Source organism: Mixophyes fleayi, chromosome 2 (assembly GCF_038048845.1).
Source record: "Mixophyes fleayi isolate aMixFle1 chromosome 2, aMixFle1.hap1, whole genome shotgun sequence".
NCBI lineage: Eukaryota > Metazoa > Chordata > Amphibia > Anura > Limnodynastidae > Mixophyes > Mixophyes fleayi.
Window position 1 is genome coordinate 252,970,687 of NC_134403.1, and position 20,968 is coordinate 252,991,654.

A 20,968-nucleotide genomic window follows, 5' to 3' on the forward strand; every position below is an offset into this window, starting at 1 on the left:
ATTTTACATGAAATTTTAGCTACATACATCAGCGAGTTTCAACTCTCCCGAGAAAATTGCTGGATTTGCAAATCGGACCTTCATACATTAACCTCCAAGAGGTAAATCCATCTTGAGTTGAGTCAGGACAGGAAAGAAGACACAGCTGAAGGGTAGATAAGGCCACTCCTTCCTCCTTCCTGTGTCTTCCTTTTTGTCCTTCTCCTACAGTCAGGGCACAGTGTTTGTTATGTTTATAAATACAGTATACATACAAAGGCTTACCTGTGGATCCGTATCTGCTGCCAGGAGGAACAAACGCACTAATCCTGAAGCCCCTGACATCATACTGATATACAATCCAGGAGAAGAAGTGGAGAGACCGGCCTCTGTTGGAAAAATCATTTCATACAAAGAAGCATCCTCTGCCAGGCTTCTCCATTTGGGGGAACTTATATCTTTAAGAAGGTGCACAATGCTTCCATAACACAATGGACTTTAAGTTTCCCATGATGTTATGTGAGGATTAAACTCCAGGAAGATTCAAAATGTAACGCCTGCGGGAAAAAGGACAGACGCACTCAGATGAACTTACCTTGCAAACGATGGTTACCTCCGATCCGCTTCTGATACACCCCAGCTGCTGTCCTATCCCAGCAGATCAGCAACCAAACCTCTGTCACCTCCAACCACTTCCCTCTGATGAAGAAACAGAAATTAAATTAAGTCCATGCCTACCAGGAAAGGGCTGTCCGAAACCACGGCAATGAGCAGAGATACTCTAGTCAATCTCACCTGTCGCCACCTCATTTTACTCTTGCCAAGGGCGCAGGACTATGGGTACTTGAGACCAGGAACAGTCCCGCCTCAAGTACCCCACTCACCTCTCGGTGAGGGCCTAACCGAAAGAAGGAATAGAGTGTTATACTCACCGGGCACTTTAACTTCCGGTCCCTGCTCTCCTGCTCCTTCCCGACACCTATGGACAAAAACCAACACACAGCCTCCCTCTACTCTACCAGTGAGGCTAGTATGTACACCCACAGAACTACACTAACAGGTAACCCAACCCTAACAACTAACTAATGGACTGGGATGCAACTTGACTATACAACTGGGTGTAGTGTACTGCCTGAACCTCCTCCCTCTACTTTACGGGGAACACCAGCCGGTGTTCACAGTCTACTCAGGAGGGCTGTTCCTAACCCCCTCACCCACGTTGTACCGAGAAGACTGTCTTCTCGATATGGGGTCACTCACGGAATCGTAAGGACTAGTCGCACGGGGCACGAAAGAGGCTCACTGGAACAGCACACCACCGGAGTGTCAACTACCGCACGGAACCACCAGCCGTCACTCCCGGAACGTGAAATGACTGCCTCCACTCAAGCGGAACACCTGTCCCAGTCCGGAACCGCCAGAGAACCTGCCGGAACTGAGAACTGGAACACTCAAATAGAACCACGGGCCGCCCCTGGAATTCAAATGAGCTGCACTGCACTGCCAGTGAGATACTCAGTCACCACCTCTGGAACCAGCATAACCCTAGGGACCTACGGGACGGGAAAACTACTTTGTGTTCTTCCTTGGCTATGTGTATGCTTGTATCTACACCTTGTCCCACAGTACAGGTTATTGCAGGAAAACAGAAAGTAACAAGAGCCTACCTTTAATGGGGGCCTGACGTCTTGCACCTGTAAAGAAACACACAGCACAGCCCAAATACAATACAAAATGCAATATTCGCCGTACAGACGTAATAATACTCTGCTTCTGTACCTGGAAGGCTGTCACATAGTACGCACACCTGCTATCCAACCAGATAGTTAGTATAGCACTAACCAGAGCCTCCTACTCTACGGTTACCTAGGACTATCACCTAGCGTACTTACCACACAACGGGACCACACCCTACTCTACTCAGAGCTCTCATGCCAGCTGCATACAGGGCCTTGTGGCCTCTTTACCAAGGGCCTTATGCCCTACACCAGGGGCCTCTCTGCCCAGCTGACTACAGAGCCTTGTGCTCTGCTTATGGGCCTTAGCCCCCTCTCTGCCTTGGGCTCTGAGCCCACTAAATAGGGCCTTATGCCCTTCTCTATGGGCTTTAAGCCCTTACCTAGGGCCTTGTGCCCTGAAGACTATGTGCACTATGCCCCCTGACTAGGCCCTGTGGCCTTTCCTGACTATGGCCTCTAGGCCACTAACTAGGGCCTTGTACCCTTTATGTACTATGGGCTTTAAGCCCACTAACTACCAAATAGGACCTTGTGCCCAATTGCCCTGGGCCTTGTGCCCCTAACTTATGGCCACGGGCCTAGCGACCAAGTTTGCCCATGGGCTTTCTGCCCGACCTAAGTTAAGTATACTTACCTGATCTGCACAGGATATTCAACTTGCTCCGCAGTCTTCTTTCTCCGGGTCTTCCAGACCCTCCAGCCAGCGGCGCCTCTTCTCCTGTTCGGCATGGCGTTTCCGGCGATCTTCTGGGCGGGGGCGCTCTTAGCCTTTACAAGGGCTCCCCGTCGACGTCTCCAGCGCTGTCTTCCGGTGGCAGGGTTGCTCCTAGCCCTTACAAGGGCTCCCTGCCACTTCTGCCGGCGTCTTCCGCGCTGTTTTCCGGTGGCAGGGTAGCTCTCTGCCCTGACAAGGGCACCTTGCCACCTCCGCAGTTGTCTTCTTGGTTCCTTGCTCTGGACGTCCCACGACGTCCTCTCTTCTCTCCACCGGTGAACTTCTAGCTTGAGACGAATTGTCTGGTGCACCCCAATATACTCTTACCAGCTTGCACATACCTTCTGTACCCAGCTGAGCCAGACCATTTGCTGCCTCCTCTGGGTCTGGGAGATACACTCTGGGAGCTACTGGTTTACCTTGTCCATCTCTCCAGGGTCCGCCAGACTCCTCACCACATCTCTTCACCTTCCAGACAGTTTATCCCTCAGGTAACACAAATCTTCCTATATTAACCAATATGTGTATGCGTGCATGTGTGTGTGTGTGTGTGTGTGTGTGTGTGTGTTCACATTTTAAAACTAAAACAATACAACGAAAAACAAAACAAAACATAGATTTGTTAGCTGTCACATAAAACCCTGCTGTCTATTTGACAGCTGTGTTCACCCTGGTGTGACAGCTATGTCTGGTCGAGTGTGTAAGTGTGGACATAACTAGCAGCTACTTCAGTTGGTAACTGTGTCACTGTATAAAGTCCTCTATGTAGTGTCCTACTCATGTGCTGGTTTTGCTATAAAACGATTTTTCAGTTAACTCAACATCGCCCCCTAGACTAGAAAAATGCTGAAGACCAATGTATATCAATCGATTTTCCCTCTGAAAACTCACATGTCATTCTCAGTACCTCACATTCAGTTACTTGACTAAGTGGGAAAAGCAAAGGGGTCTATTTCTATAACACTTTCTTCAAATATAACAGTATCCAGTACATGCCTGTCTAATAGTGAAAAATATAAAACACGAAAATTCTACATTTTCTAGGGTTTCACATTATGTCGTATCTTCTGGTAAAAGTCCTACTCCAATGTTCTACACAGACTGTTTCTGTGACTCATGTCAATCTAGTGTGTGTATCCCTGAACTTGTCTTATGTAAAAAATAAAAATAAAAATATGTCTTAGCCCCGTTGATGAGACTGTGTCTGTTTTTTATCTCTACCAGAGCAGAGAAAGAGAGTAAGAGAGAGACTAGCATGGATGTAAAGAATGAGGAATAAGAAAGCAATGAAAAATAGGAATACCAAGATTTGAATACAAAGGTTTGAAAACAAACATACATGCAGAAAGGGAGATCTTTATAGCAAAGAATGACAGCTGGATTGGACTCTATGGGAAAATGGCTGTATTCCTTTAACTATGATCCCTCCCCCTACTTGACTAGGGGGTCTTAACCGTGCAATCCAGTGTCGTCCGTCATTTGTTCATTAAGAACTCGGTATAACATCAACTACGTACCTTTTCAACGGACTTTCCTGACTTATGATAGAGAAATGAAAAATTTACTCTTAGTGACTCATATTTTCTCTGAAATACATAAAACGATATTTTGGAGCAAAGTATGTACATACTTCATTTTTGGATAATGATTCTCAGCCAAACAAATTATCATGAGTCACTGCAGCCTAAAACAAAGAGTGTTCCAATTGTCTATTGTTAATTTGTCTTTCAAGAGTGTTTTTTTTCTATTTCTCTATCCCACCCCTCTGATCACTAAGTCTATACTCCTCTTGTGTCCCCTTTATCTGTGAGAAGAAAAACAAGATAGTTATCTTAAAACAGCAAACAAAACAAACATTTCCATTCTTTACCATCGGCCAGCGATTAGGAAAGCAACCATTTGACAACCTAAAACAAACAAACAAAATCAATAAAGATTACCTTTTAAACTCAGTTTCTTTCTTCTAAAAGTACACATTAATACTTAACCACAGATTATTATTTGCCTTGCCTGGTCCTAATTTCCTAGCCTTGGCTCTAATATTTTCTTTACAATCTTTCCTCAAATGTCCCTTCTTAAGACAGTTAAAGCACTTCAAAGATTTCTGTTTCTTTCGTCCCTTATAGTGGTTTTTATAATTCTGAGGTTGTGGATGTAGTTTTTCTAACGCCTGGATACTCAACATCATTAACCTATCACTCTGTGCTTTTTCCTTTTTACATATATTTTTATCATGTTCTATAGCATGCTTTCTAATATCATTTACCGTGAGACCTCTCCAATTAGGAAAAGAGGTTTGTATCCAGGTCCTTAGATCCTCCATGAGGCCGATCATTAGTACTGCAACAGCTACCTCCCTATGATGTGGATCTTCCCTTATATCTGATATCCCTGTGTACTTAATCAAGGCCGGTATAGCCCTAGAAAAATAATCAGTTGTAATCTCATTACCTTTTTGTTTGATGGTTAATATTTTGTCCTATTCCATTGTCACTGGAAAATATATGGCTAACTTTGTGATTATACGTCCAATATTATCCTGATTGTCATCCTCAGTTAAGGGTTAATCCTTCTCCAACCTACAATCCTTAATGAACTTCTGTATATCAGTATCGAGAGAAAGACAAGCTCTAAACAACATTCGCCAATCTTTATTAGTAGTTTCATGTACATTACCTAAATGTCTAATACATTTCTGACACTTGGCTAAATCTTTTCTAGGATCAGGGAAATCAGACATAATTGTAAATAGTTCCGCCTTAGTCCATGGAAAATACATTGCTACCTGTTTCATGGGAACTACACCATCTCTGTCCGCTTTCCCATTGGGAACTGCTGTTGTGCGGACAGGATATAAGCCTACCAAATCACTATGTTCTGAACTAGTTGCTGGAATCGCTGTTGCAGTACAATGAATGTCTCCCCCTTTGATAACCTTTACATTATTCGCACCAATTTCAGCTACTGCCCCTGCTGGTGGAACCATTCCCTTTCCTTGTCCGTGTATGTTACTGGCATGGGCAATGGCTGAAATGACTGTGGGTACATCTTCTTCCTTTAAAACATGACTTAAGATATCATACAACTTACTAGTTACAGTTTTTACATTTTTGATATTGGCTGTACTATCCGCCCCGACCGAATTTGTCGGGGGCGTGTTTGCGCTCAGTTCGCCACGCTTTGCATGCACACTTCCGGATTGCTTGTTTCCCGTACGCTTACTTCCGCTGAGCATGCGCTTCCTTGCCACGTGTACCCTTCTTGTTGCCACAATTTTAAACAGTCATCATGTTCAATTCTCGTTTTTGTTGATTTGATCAACCTTACTTTATCTCTAACATTATTTAACACCTCTGAGTCAAAACTACCTATGTTTGGGAAAGGTTTCACACACTCCCGGGTCATCTTGACCCATTTGTCGCAGTATGCCATTGCATACGCACCGTATTTATTATACATAACATACTTCGCCGAACCAACCGGCCATTCATTAGGCAGCACAACATGAACTATCTCTAGCGTTTGCTTCGTATCCATTGTAAAAACATCCTATTTCTCAACGCTACGCAAAACAGAACCTACTAGAGATTTTTATCCGTGGACGGTTTCAACAGGTATGTCCCCTTAAAAATATCAATGCCTTTCCTAGTTTGAGTACTTTACCACTGTTAGTAACCGATATCAATCAAGAATATCAGTGGTTGCAGCGTATTTCCTCCCACATCTCTCAAGTCGCAATCACAGCTGTACTAAATCAACCATGCGGTCCGATCGCACCGCTTACGGATACTAACTATCAGTAAGCTTTGCGATTAATATTTGGGAATGCCGCGAAAACCTGTTATTTTCGCTTCGAGTATGCCATGCATACTCTGTGGTGTCTCTTTATCACCTGCTCTTATTAGAACAGAACACCACTCACACAAAGGTTTCTTTATATCCTGCTCAGCTCTAGAACAGAACCTTTGTTGTCAGGTCACCTTTTTTTACCATGCCCCGTCAGACACACCTGAACCAAAGCGCTATCAATTTTAAATAGTTCCACACTGCCCTCCCAATACTCAATCACGGCCTTACCATGCGGTCGAATTGCACCGCTCAAACTAGTTATCAGTAAACATCGTGATTAGTATTAGGCACACGTGTAAAAACCTATAGTTGCCTATAGTTACCAGTATAATTTTGCCTTTATATATAAATAAATAACATTCACATACACACACATAACCTTTGTTTTCTGTACAGAAAATAAATTTCCCAAACAATGGCACTATCCTTTCAGAGATTTTACCAAGTGATTACACTATGCATAGATAACAGACTATGATCATGACTGTTTACACACGTGGCAACAATACCGGAAGTACACATACTTTATGCAGGAAGTACACATACCTTATGCAATGCTATACCCTTTAAAACGCAAAACGACAATAAAAAGAAACATTTTTCTTTCTTGTCCCTAGATTCAAATTAGCGTTCCTTCAGTCTATGCAACAACGGACATTCGGTTTCGCAACACAAAGTGAACCACAGGTCTTAAACACATTGCGTTCTTTCCTATTATGCGACGCGTCCATCAATCCACTGTTTACACACGTGGCAACAATACCGGAAGTACACATACTTTATGCAGGAAGTACACATACCTTATGCAATGCTATACCCTTTAAAACGCAAAACGACAATAAAAAGAAACATTTTTCTTTCTTGTCCCTAGATTCAAATTAGCGTTCCTTCAGTCTATGCAACAACGGACATTCGGTTTCGCAACACAAAGTGAACCACAGGTCTTAAACACATTGCGTTCTTTCCTATTATGCGACGCGTCCGTCAATCCACCCTTTGTTGAGGAACCAAATACCGTAAGCGTTGCATACCTGCCGGTAACGTAACTGACCTTCTAGCCCCCAAATTATTAAAGTAATTTTATCGTTTTCAAATAAGCATTGCCCAATCAAATGTATGTGTTTCCAAAGCACTAAGTGATTTATTTTAGCAGATGTAAATAATCAACAATTCAACACATTATTATATTATGATACAGTACAGTACAGCCAATACCAAAAGATAAATACATACCGATGCTATTGCATGCGCTCGCTGCGCTAACCATGGGACCCAGTGGACAGTATATCTGTTAGAATACTGTGATCAGTGAAGCCTGAGAGCCATGGGGAGTGCAGCGATGATTATATACAGTACAGTGTTACACAGTGAACAATAGAGATGACGTGGATTGTTTCTATAGGTCCAGATGTTGGGTGGGTCCAGGGTAAACAGGTCATAGGCTGATTCAATCTAAGGAATCCAAAGGTAGGGGTCATCCCTCTAGGGGGTCTGCTCCTTTCATGGCCAGCATCATACAAAGGTTTATTCCCTAATATCAATAACTAAAGTATGCAATGTGCGATCTCTTCGCCGACTGCATCGGACAGCTGCTGATGAATAGGGTTTCAGTATGATACCAGACATGCCACCTTTCCCACTACCTGAACCATAAATATCACTGAAGTGCACATATAATCTTATTATATAAACTAATAATAAACCAAATGCTATCTGCTCATAAATTACAGTGTAACGGAACCAATATGAATATGAATTCTATAAATAACTAAATGTTGTAATGCGAGTGTGTGCGTGCGTATTTTACCGTGCCACGCGCTGTGTTAGGTGACGTACGGATCTGTGTTACGTGGCGTACGCATCGCAATCGCACGGCAAAACAATATTAACCAATATACTTTCGTTCATCCAATTATACGACTTCGACAGGTGTACTATGGAAGAGTGTGGAGGTGGGGCTTGATAGCGCAATTTGCTTAATTACAGCCCCTTCCGCTCTGTACAAGGGCATAAATCGTGGCAATCCTCAGCGAGGGGCAGGGCTACAGTATCACATACTTGCCAACTTGCTGAAGTTGGCTTCCGGGAGCCTTCTGGGGGAGGTGGGCGTGATGGGGGTGGGGCTCCAAAATTTGCAGCGATTCCTAGTGAAGTGGGCAGAATTCTGCCAGATGTGGGAGATTTCCACACTCTCCCGGGAGTCCGTGAGACTGTCACAAAATGCGGGAGTCTTCCGGACATTCCGGGAGAGTTGGCAAGTATGTAGTATCATGATCGCGTCATGACGCCCGCCTGTACTTGCTACTTGAGGTTTCCTCCGCGATTTCCAGGAGGGGAGGTTTTCATAATTGGCAAGTATGCACTATCTACTCATGCCTCACTTCTGTTTATCAAGTCCCCTGCAGCTGAGATACTTACCTACTTGTCACAGGGGTTGTGCTTTTCTACTCTTTCCGGGAGGTGATGTTACACCTATGTGAACTGATGTTTGCTTAGGCTATAAAAACTACCACATACTTCCTTCTGGGTGCCTAATAAAGTAAAATTATGGGAATTCATTCTCATCTACTCTGTTAATTTGGGTGCGTCGGGAGTTCAATTATGGGAAAATAAGCATTGTTATAAAATTTTCAGGTACAAATATGGAGATTCCTGGCAAAACCAGGACACATATTATTCAATAAGAAATAATTTCCTATATACTCTTTTCCTGAATCTTTTGTGTGGCATGCGCAGTGTGATTCTACAGAGCCTAAATAAACTAACTTTAATGTATAATATAATAACAATATAGAATTTTGTTTGGCTCACTATTTAAAACTTCAGGAGCGTAACATTTTTGACTCAACCAGCAGATGGAGCTGTGGGACAATTTTGTTTCATCTCTCTAAGGTCATATGAGTACACTGTCACTGTGTAAAGGTTTATTCTATTGAGCTGTGGAACTATACATTTATTTGTATATTTGTCACATAAAACGGCTGTCAGAACCTGCAAGTCACTGAACCAAATTGTAAGATTTAAGGAACCACTTTATGTGACTCCCTCGTTCATCCTGTCACTTCTTTGGCTGCACCCTGTGTGAGTCCCCATAGCATTACTGACACTCATCTGTGCTATGTTTTACCTCATCTATTTGTTACTTGTTTCTGTATCTGGCGCTACGGAGTCTGTGGTGCCTTATAAATAAATAAATAAATATATAATAATGAAACTATGAATGCTATGTAAAGCATATAGGCAGGTACCAGTGGACTTAGATATGTACTGATCAAGGTACATAAGAGATACATAAGAGTAAGCAACTCAATGGACCATGTCATAGATGGGGTATGAAACCAAGGTTCCTGGCTTCTCAGGAAAACACAAACCCACTGCTGGATTGGAAAAACATTCCCTGTTCTGATAATAAAATATTTTAGGACAATCAAAGCAACAGGATATAGGGTAAAAAATAGATGGCTGATAGTGATAATAGGAAATGACATGGGCCAGCATCTCTCTGCCACACTTTCAACCGTTAATTGAAACTATACCCCAACAAATTCAGGCTGTACCAAGAAAAATAAGTGACCAGCTTACTATTATGCTAGCCACACACAATTATATTGTTAGGGATATCATAAGTGTGCCCTTGAACTATTGCAATCATCTGGATCATGTTCAGGATTGGTCATGGTTGAAAATTTGGTTGGAAGATGACTGCTATTAGCCTGTATGTGTATGCAGTCATCTTCCAATCCTCATTAGCAGTGCTCATGTGTTCAAGAAGCGATCTGGTTGATAGGCATGAACCCCAATTGGGCAGATATTCTTTAATTTGACCTCCAACATGTATGAGCATTACATTTTTAATCCATTTTTTCTACGTGTTGCGGTGATCTATTGTCCCCCTGGAGCACACCAACAATTTATTGAGGATTTTTCTGCATGGCTCCCTCACTTCTTATCTTCAGACATCAACACCCTCATCCTAGGTGATTTCAACATCCCCATTGATAACGCATCTTCCAAAGCTGCTTCCAAACTACTCTCTCTAACCTCCTCACTTGAACTCTCCCAGTGGATTGAATCATCTACTCATCAGGGAGGCCATTGCCTTGATCTTGTATTTTCTAGACTATGTGTTACGAGCCGTGGCGGTGCCCAGCCGCCGTGACTCTCTCATCTGCGTCCTGGCCGTCGCTATGACGACTGGGACGTCACTTCCTGTACTCGACCCGGACTCTGAGCGCTCTGTAGCAAGCCCCAGCATCACTAATCAGCTGGGCGTGTGCGCTAGTGTTCCACAAGCCTGTGGGCTGATTAATCTCCCATTAATTAATTAGCTGGGTCCTGGTGGCGATCACAGAGCTAAGCTCTGATTGGAGAGTCTCTGTATATAAGGCAGGGAGGGCTTAGCCTCCCTGTCGGTTATAGCTTCCAGACCCCTGTGTTGCTGTCTGCTGCTGTGATGTTGGTGTTAAACCTTTGGACCCCTGTTTGCTGTGTATGACCCCTGCCTGTACTCTGGATTTGTCGTTTTGCCTGTGCCCTTGACCTTTTAGCTTGTACCTTCGTTTCTGCTGATTTGCTCGTGACCCCGACCCCTGGCGTGTTTTCTGACTATTCTATCTAGCAAGTGACCCCTGACCTCGGCCTGTTCTCTGGATTCGCTGTCTGCCATAACCCTCTGCTCCTGGGTTCTCCACAGCTGGTACACATCACACGACCCTCTGTAGTCTGCGGCCAAGTCTGTCCCCACCACTAGGGGCTCCAGTGAACACCAGACTGTCAGAGCAGACTCCGGGTGTTGTTGTACTGGCTTGAGGGGTTCCTGACATTATAACCGGCCCTAAATCTTTGGAGAATTCGCTTCCATGGATGATAACGGGGCGAACCTTTCTCCAGCCCAAGTTCTGGCAGGACAGATCAAATCCATCTCACAAGTGGTCCAGAATCTGGTTCAACGTCTGTCTGCTCAGGAAGAGGCCACCAGAGCCGCGCAAGCCCAAGTCCAGCAAAACCCATCAGCTCCTGCCGTGGAGCCCAAGCTGAACTTGCCAGATCGATTCTCGGGGGACAGAAGTCTCTTCCATAACTTTAAGGAGAGTTGTAAACTTTACTTCCGTCTCCGACGCCGCTCCTCCGGCTCGAACAGCAAGGAGTGGGTATAGTGATTTCATTGCTTCAGGGGGACCCGCAGTCCTGGGCCTTCAGCTTGCCTTCCAACAGTCCTTCGTTGAGGTCTGTGGATTCTTTTTTCGAAGCCCTAGGCCTGCTGTATGATGACCCGGATTGGGTAGCTTCCGCTGAGGCCCACCTTAGATCCCTAAAACAAGGCAGACGTTCTGCAGAAGAATACGCTGCCGAATTCCGGCGCTGGTCCACTGACAGTGAGTGGAATGACCCAGCTTTACGCAGCCAGTTCCGTTTAGGGTTATCAGAGCAAATAAAGGATTCCCTAGTACAGTATCCATCACCTACTTCCCTGGAGGGACTTATGCAGCTCACAATCAAAATTTATAGATGCCTCAAGGAAAGAAGAGCTGAGAAGGAAGCATCCACTCCCAGTACATTCCTTTCTGTGCCTACTTCTAATATGGAAGCTGCGGAACCTATGCAGCTAGGCGCCTATTGTCTCTCTCAGGAAGAGAGAACTAGGAGATGTACCTTAGGCATCTGCCTATATTGTGGAACCAAAGGTCACCTTCTGCGCTCCTGTCCCAACAAGTCGGGAAAAGATCAGGCCTAGAGAAGGTGGAAGAGATTCATCTAGGTCTGCAGTTCATTTCTTCCAAGAATGCAATTATTAGTTCCTGCTCATCTTTCCTGTGGATCACACTCCTCTGTCATTTCAGCATTTATTGATAGCGGTGCCGCAGGCAACTTTTTGGATATCAGTTTTGCCAAGTCCATTGGAATCCCTTCCATAAAAATGAATTCCGCTATCACTGTCTGTGGTTTGGATGGGTGTCCCTTACCCGGAGGCAGGATTTCCTTCACGACTCCGCCCTTACGACTTACAATTGGGTCTCTTCATTTCGAAACCCTGTCTCTTCTCCTCATTGATTGCCCTTCCGTTCCACTAATTCTGGGTCATCCCTGGCTCCACCTCCATAATCCCGTGATCGACTGGAATCTTGGAGAAATTACTCGTTGGAGTACTCACTGTTCTCAAAATTGTTTGGCCATGTCTCTTCGGCTCCTGCAGCCGCTACCGGATCAACTGCCTTCTGCGTATCGTGAATTCCAGGACGTGTTTCCAAGAAGGCGGCTGATTCTCTACCTCCGCATAGAGACTTCGATTGTGCCATTGATTTACTTCTTGGATCTAAGTTGCCCAAAGGAAGGTTATACTCCCTTTCTGGCCCTTTCTGGCCCTGAGACTAAGGCAATGCAAGAGTATGTGGAGGAAAACTTGCAGAAAGGGTTCATCAGACCTTCAAAGTCTCCTGTAGAAGCGGGGTGTTTTTTCGTGTCCAAAATGTACGGTAGTCTACGCCAGTGCATCGACTTTCGTGGACTGAACAAGATCACCATCAAAAACACATATCCGCTTCCGCTCATCTCTGTCCTGTTTGACCAGCCGAGGGATGCTACCCTATACACTAAGATTGATCTCCGTGGCGCCTATAATCTCATATGCATCAGGGAGGGCGATGAGTGGAAGACGGCCTTCAACACTCAATCTGGCCATTATGAGTACTTGGTCATGCCCTTCGGCCTGTGTAATGCGCCTGCAGTCTTCCAGGATCTCATTAATGAGGTTCTCCGCGAGTTCCTGGGTCATTTTGTGGTAGTATATCTGGATGACATCCTGATTTATTCTCAGTCTCTCCCTCAACATCGTGATCATGTCAAACAGGTTTTGCTTAAACTCAGAGAGCATCATCTCTTCGCCAAGCTTGAAAAGTGCGAATTTGATGTCAAGAAAGTGTCATTCCTAGGATATGTAATTTCTCCCGATGGATTCTCTATGGATCCTAGTAAAGTCCAAGCCATCCTGGAGTGGGTACGTCCCACGAATCTGAAAGCGATCCAAAGATTCCTGGGCTTCGCAAATTACTATCAGAGATTCATTCGGACTTTCTCTGATCTAGTGGCTCCCTTCACTGCTCTTACCCGCAAAGGGGCGGATCCCTGTAATTGGTCACCGGAGGCCATTGCATCATTCGAAGCTCTTAAGAATGCGTTCACTACTGCTCCGGTTCTCCAGCATCCTAATCCGCAGTTGCCATTTATCCTGGTGGTGGATGCCTCGGAAGTAGGCGCTGGTGCTCTCCTATCCCAGAGGGACCCCGGTGATCATAAAGTGCATCCATGTGCCTTCTTCTCACGCAAGTTTTCGGCTGCCAAAGTCAACTATGATGTGGGCAATCGGGAACTCCTGGCAATCAAGTGTGCGTTCGAGGAGTGGCGTCACTGGCTTGAGGGAGCAGTTCATACAATTTCAGTCTTCACTGATCATAAAAACCTGTTGTACATTGAGTCTGCCAAACGGTTAAACTCCAGACAAGCTCGATTGGACCTTATTCTTTACCCGTTTCAATTTTGTCCTAACCTACAGACCTGGTTCTAAGAATACCAAGGTGGATGCTTTGTCTAGGAACTTTCTACCTCATCAATTACCCACGGGTGAACCAACACCTATAATTCCGGCTTCTATCATTCACGCTGGGTTGACCCAGGAAATACCATAAGTCAATTTCAGAAGATTGCCCCTGCTGAAACACCTGCAGGGCGCCTTTTGTGCCGGTGCATCTCCGTAGAGCTGTCCTCACTGAGGTCCATGAGAATAAATCTGCTGGGCATCCAGGTTGTCACGGGCACTAGGAGTCTTTACCCAGGGATCACCAGATGATGGACTTACCAGAGCAGTATAGGTGGTAATATGGTACTCTGGTAGTGGGGTGATCACGGAACAGGAGACAGCAGATGGTAGAGAATGCTCGTGGAAAGTCTATGACTAGCAGCACTGGTAATATGTAGTAATAGTACACGAGGAACTAAATGGACAAGGGAAACGTGAGGGTAGTCAGTGGTCTGCGGATAGCAAGTTGTACCACTGCTATAGTGAGGAGAAATGTCCAGAAGTAACGAGGAGGTGATGAGAGTCAGCGGTCTGCGTTTAGCAAGTTGTACCGCTGTCTAGGTGAGGGAATGGAATCCAGGTGGAGGTATCCGGGAAGTCAGTGGTCTGCGTTAGCAAGTTGTACCACTGCTATGTGAAAGGATACTGGAACAGGTGACTCAGGAAACAGGGAACAGTGGTCTGCCTCTAGCAAGTTGTACCACTGAATATATATGTGAGGAGGAGCACGGGGAGAGAAATGCAATGCAGAGTATACACGGGCACACTGAACTTGATCCCACGATGATATGCACAATATAGTAATGACTGAACAGCACTGCACAATAATACTAAATCACAAGAACTATCCAGGCAAAAGGTAACACAGTCAAATGATGGCAATAGTCTCAGCGGATAGTAAACTCCAGAGGAGAACAACTCAGTCCAGCAAGATATGCAATACACCAGCACAGTCAATGAGAAGTATGCATATCGTGGTTCAGGAGAGCAGGCTGTCAGACAGAAGTGCAGAGATACCTGGACGGTGGGAGGTCGGCAGGATGTGAAGTCCCAGGAGGGTAGAAGCGGTAATCAAGTAAGTGCAGCGCACAGGTAGGTAGACCAGCAGGAATAGAAACAAATACTCAGGAAGCAGTAGTATATAGAACTGGACACCTGGAGAACACTGAAGAGTAGAGATGGTCTAGACAAGATGAAAGCAGCGGGGCGTTGATCCAATGCAGACAGGCGAGTTGACACAAGCGGAGACACTGTAGAAGCTCGGAGAGCGGATCAGCTGGCTGCAGATGCGAGGAATACTGGAGGGTTGCGATGAGCAGGGAACTGCAGATACACAGAGGCAGCGGATAGGAATCAGCTGGAGCAGTCACGATGAAACACGGGATAGTTGAGGTGAGCAGGATACTGTAGATACACGGAGGCAGCGGATAGGAATCAGCTGGTGCAGTCACGATGAAACACGGGAGAGTTGAAGTGAGCAGGATACTGTATATACACTGAGGCAGCGGATAGGAATCAGCTGGTGCAGTCACGATGAAACACGGGAGAGTTGAAGTGAGCAGGATACTGTAGATACACGGAGGCAGCGGATAGGAATCAGCTGGTGCAGTCACGATGAAACACAGGAGAGTTGAAGTGGACTGCAAACTGAAGTAGCACAGAGGCAGCGGATAGGAATCAGCTGGTGCAGTCACGATGAAACACAGGGGAGATGAAGTGGTCTGGAAACCACAAACTAACAACAGGAATCAGCAGGAGCTGAACACACGAGGAAACACAGGAACACCTTCAGAGGCTCATGGGGAATGAGACTCCAAGATCAGGCAACGAGGTATTGACCTCAGGTGCTTTAAATAGGGAGTGTTGCCTGATCAGCCAATTAACTAAAAGGAACATGAACTGAAGGTTTGAAAGGGCTGCACATGCGCAGACCCTCAGGATGGTGGACGGCCACGGTTCCTAAACACACGAGAAGTAGCACTCACAGTCCGGTGAGTGACAGTACCCCCCCTTTTAAAGGAGGGCACAGAACACCTGGAACCGGGTTTGTCCGGAAACTTGGAATAAAACTTCTTAAGAAGAGATGGAGCGTTGAGATCTTCAGCTTTGATCCATGAACGCTCCTCAGGACCAAAGCCCTTCCAATGAACGAGGAAACAAAGAACTCCTCGCAAAATTTTTGCATCCAATATATGAGTAATCTCAAAGTCTTCCTCCTGATGAATTTGAACTGGCCGAGGTGCTGAAGGAGGGACCGAGAAATGGTTGATGATGAGAGGTTTGAGCAAGGACACATGGAAGGCGTTGGAAATACGAAGATTCTTAGGAAGTAGAAGTTTGAAACAAACTGGATTGATCACTTGAATGATCCTATACGGACCAATAAAACGAGGAGCGAATTTCATAGATGGAACCTTCAAACGAATATTTTTGGTAGATAACCAGACACGATCTCCAATTTTCAGTGGTGGAATAGCCCGCCTCTTCTTATCTGCAAAAGACTTATATTTGGCAGATGTCTTCTTTAAACAGGTTTTGACCTGAGACCAAATATTTTTGAAGGTTTGACAAACAGTCTCTACCGCAGGAACTTGGGTGGGAGGGAGGGCAGGAAATTCCGAAAAAGACGGATGGTGACCGTAAACCACAAAGAATGGAGTTTTAGAAGATGACTCATGGTACATGTTGTTATGAGCGAATTCAGCCCAAGGAAGCAATTCTACCCAGTTGTCTTGATTGGCTGATGAGAACATCCTTATAAATGTCTCAAGATCTTGATTGACCCTCTTAGTTTGTCCGTTTGATTGAGGATGGTAGGAAGATGAGAGTGCTAATCGTATGCCCAAGGTCTTGCAAAGGGCCCGCCAGAATCTGGAAACGAATTGTACTCCTCTATCTGACACAATCTCAGACGGACATCCATGAAAACGAAAGATTTCTTTGATGAAATGCTCAGCCAGGGTAGAAGAGGAAGGTAAACCAGACAAGGGGACGAAATGCGCCATCTTCGAAAATCTATCCACCACTACCCAAATAGTATTGCAGTTTTTACTAGGAGGAAGATCAGTAACAAAGTCCATACTAATATTGGTCCATGGTTTGGACGGAATGGGTAGTGGTTGAAGCAACCCCGCTGGAGTTCTGCGGGGGGTCTTGAACTGGGAACACAATTTACAAGCGGCCACAAACTCTTTGACATCTCTCCTCATAGAAGGCCACCAGTAACTTCGAGAGAGAATCTCAAAGGTCTTGCGTTCACCAGAGTGTCCAGAAAAACGAGAAGAGTGGAACCACGAAAGGAATTTTCTCCTAAGGGTAGGAGGCACGAGGGTTTTCCCAAATGGTAGCACCTTAGTGGAAGAAGCAGCCAGCGAAACACATTTGGGGTATAGAATAGAGTGGTTGGAAACCTCTTCAACGTCAGAGGACGTCACAAAGGCTCGAGATAGAGCGTCGGCTTTTTTCTTCTTCGCAGCTGGTTTGAAGGTTATGATTAACTCAAAACGAGAAAAGAAAAGAGACCATCTTGCTTGACGAGGATTCAAAGATTGAGCAGACTGTAGATATGACAAGTTCTTATGATCCGTGAAAATTGTCACAGGATGACGAGCTCCCTCCAACAAGTATCTCCACTCCTCTAATGCTACTTTAATAGCCAGCAACTCCTTGTCCCCGATGGTGTAATTCTTCTCCGCAGGCAGAAGACCCCGAGAGTAAAAGGCACAAGGATGGAATTTTTGTTGCTCCGATCTTTGGGAGAGAATGGCTCCTAAACCAACATTAGAGGCATCTACTTCTAGGAAGAAGGGAAGCGTCACATCAGGCTGTCGAAGAATGGGAGCAGAGGAGAAGGACTCTTTAAGAAATTGAAAGGCTTGAAGAGCCTCAGATGATCATTGCTTAGTATTGGCCCCTTTACGAGTCAGGGCCACAATAGGAGATGCAATTGAAGAGAAGTCTTGAATGAAGCGTCTATAGTAATTGGCAAAACCTAAAAAACGCTGAATGGCACGAAGAGTAGTTGGCTGAGGCCAATGTAACACAGCATTCACCTTTTCTGCATCCATTTGCAGGCCAACTCCGGAGACAATATAACCCAGGAATGGAATCTGGGGCAACTCGAATGAACATTTTTCTAATTTGCAGAATAATGAATTTCTCCGGAGTCTGGAAAGAACTTCTGCCCCATGTTGGTGATGGGACGGCAGGTCCTGTGAAAACATCAATATGTCGTCCAGATAAACGACGACACATACATATAACAAGTCCCGGAAGATCTAATTAATGAAGCCCTGGAAAACAGCGGGGGCATTGCATAACCCGAAGGGCATCACTAAATATTCATAATGCCCATCTCTGGTGTTGAAAGCTGTCTTCCATTCGTCACCGGACCTGATTCTAATTAAATTGTAGGCACCACGAAGATCCAACTTGGTAAAGATCCGCGCTCCCTTAATCCGATCAAACAACTCAGTAATCAGAGGAATGGGATACCGATTTTTAATAGTAATGGCGTTAAGGCCACGAAAATCTATGCAGGGGCGTAGTGATCCATCCTTCTTTTTTACAAAGAAGAACCTGGCTCCAGCGGGAGAACTAGAAGGTCGGATAAATCCACGCTGGAGATTCTCTTTGATGTATTCAGATGTAGCTTGAGTTTCGGGTAACGAAAGTGGATACACACGACCCCTAGGAGGAGTCTTGCCAGGTAGAAGATCAATCGGACAATCCCATCAACGATGAGGAGGAAGAGGTTCAGACTGAGTTTTATCAAATACATCGGCAAATGAAGCATACTGAGGAGGGAGTCCCGGTGAGGAAGGTGAAATGGAAGATTGCTGTATTTTAAGAGGAACGACTTGGGAGAGACAACGATGATGACATTCAGCTCCCCAAGACGTAACTTGAGGAGTGCGCCAGTCAATCTGGGGAGAATGACATTGAAGCCATGGAAGGCCTAAAACAATCGGACTTGTAGTAACAGGAAGAATTAAAAAGTAAAATTTCATCTTGGTGTAGCACACCAATCTGAAGCGTTACTGGAGACGTACTCTGGGTGATGAGACCATTGATAAGACGTGATCCATCAATAGCAGTCACAGTAATTGGTGTCTTCAGGGTAATCACTGGTAGGGACCATTGATTCACTAGGGATTTAGAAATGAAATTTCCCGCAGCTCCAGAATCAATAAGTGCTTGGGACTCAAAGGATTTGGTAGCGAAGGAAATTTTAACATCAAAAGCGCAGACTTTTAATTTCGTAGAACATGGAGAGGACTCCAGGGACCCTAACTTCACCTCTCCAGAACTAGTTAGGGCCTGGCATTTCCCGATTTTTTAGGGCATGAATTGAACATATGTGTGGAATCAGCACAATAGATACAAAGTCTATTCTTTACTCTTCGGTTCCTCTCTTCAGTAGTTAATTTGGAGCGTTCTATCTCCATGGGTATCACAGGAGATGAAGCTGGACGAAGTTGAGAAGTTGAACGAAGAGGTGCTTTAACTGAAGTTGTTTTTTTAGACTCCCTTTCACGGAATCTCATGTCTACTCGATGACAAAGAGAAATCAAATCTTCTAAGGAAGTAGGTAGTTCTTGAGTAGTCAGTGCATCTTTAATTTTATCGGAGAGCCCCTGCCAGAAGGCGGCAATTAACGCTTCAGTGTTCCACTGAAGCTCAGAGGCTAATATCCTAAATTGAATGACGTACTGTCCTACTGTACGAGAACCCTGACGTAAACGGAGAATGCTGGATGCAGCGGAGATAACACGACCTGGTTCATCGAATACACTTCGGAACGTGGAAATAAATTTGGCACTATCCTGTAATAATGGATCGTTTCTTTCCCACAGAGGGGAAGCCCATGCGAGAGCTTGTCCGGAAAACATTGAAATAAGATAGGCCACTCTGGAACGATGGGTAGAAATATTTTGAGGTTGGAGCTCAAAATGAACAGAGCATTGGTTGAGAAAACCCCTACAAGTTTTGGGGTCTCCATCATACTTTGAGGGAGTAGGCAGGTGAAGCGTGGAAGCCGTAGACACCTGGGATGGCACTGGGGAAACGGAGGAAAGCACAGGAGCATCAACATTAGCTGTGATATTCTGTCCAGATGTTGCTTGGGAGGCTAACGCCTGGTAACATTGTAGTAACAGCTGTTGGCGAGCATCCTGTTGCTCCATACGGGTGACCAGATGCTGCAGCATCTCTTTAGCTGTAGGTTCCGAATCTGGGTCTGTCATGGCCTGATCTTACTGTCACGGGCACTAGGAGTCTTTACCCAGGGATCACCAGATGATGGACTTACCAGAGCAGTATAGGTGGTAATATGGTACTCTGGTAGCGGGGTGATCACGGAACAGGAGACAGCAGATGGTAGAGAATGCTCGTGGAAAGTCTATGACTAGCAGCACTGGTAATATGTTGTAATAGTACACGAGGAACTAAATGGACAAGGGAAACGTGAGGGTAGTCAGTGGTCTGCGGATAGCAAGTTGTACCACTGCTATAGTGAGGAGGAATGTCCAGAAGTAACGAGGAGGTGATGAGAGTCAGCGGTCTGTGTTTAGCAAGTTGTACCGCTGTCTAGGTGAGGGAATGGAATCCAGGTGGAGGTATCCGGGAAGTCAGTGGTCTGCGTTAGCAAGTTGTACCACTGCTATGTGAAAGGATACTGGAACAGGTGGCTCAGGAAACAGGGAACAGTGGTCTGCCTCTAGCAAGTTGTACCACTGAATATATATGTGAGGAGGAGCACGGGGAGAGAAATGCAATGCAGAGTATACACGGGCACACTGAACTTGATCCCACGATGATATGCACAATATAGTAATGACTGAACAGCACTGCACAATAATACTAAATCACAAGAACTATCCAGGCAAAAGGTAACACAGTCAAATGATGGCAATAGTCTCAGCGGATAGTAAACTCCAGAGGAGAACAACTCAGTCCAGCAAGATATGCAATACCCCAGCACAGTCAATGAGAAGTATGCATATCGTGGTTCAGGAGAGCAGGCTGTCAGACAGAAGTGCAGAGATACCTGGACGGCGGGAGGCCGGCAGGATGAGAAGTCCCAGGAGAGTAGAAGCGGTAATCAAGTAGGTG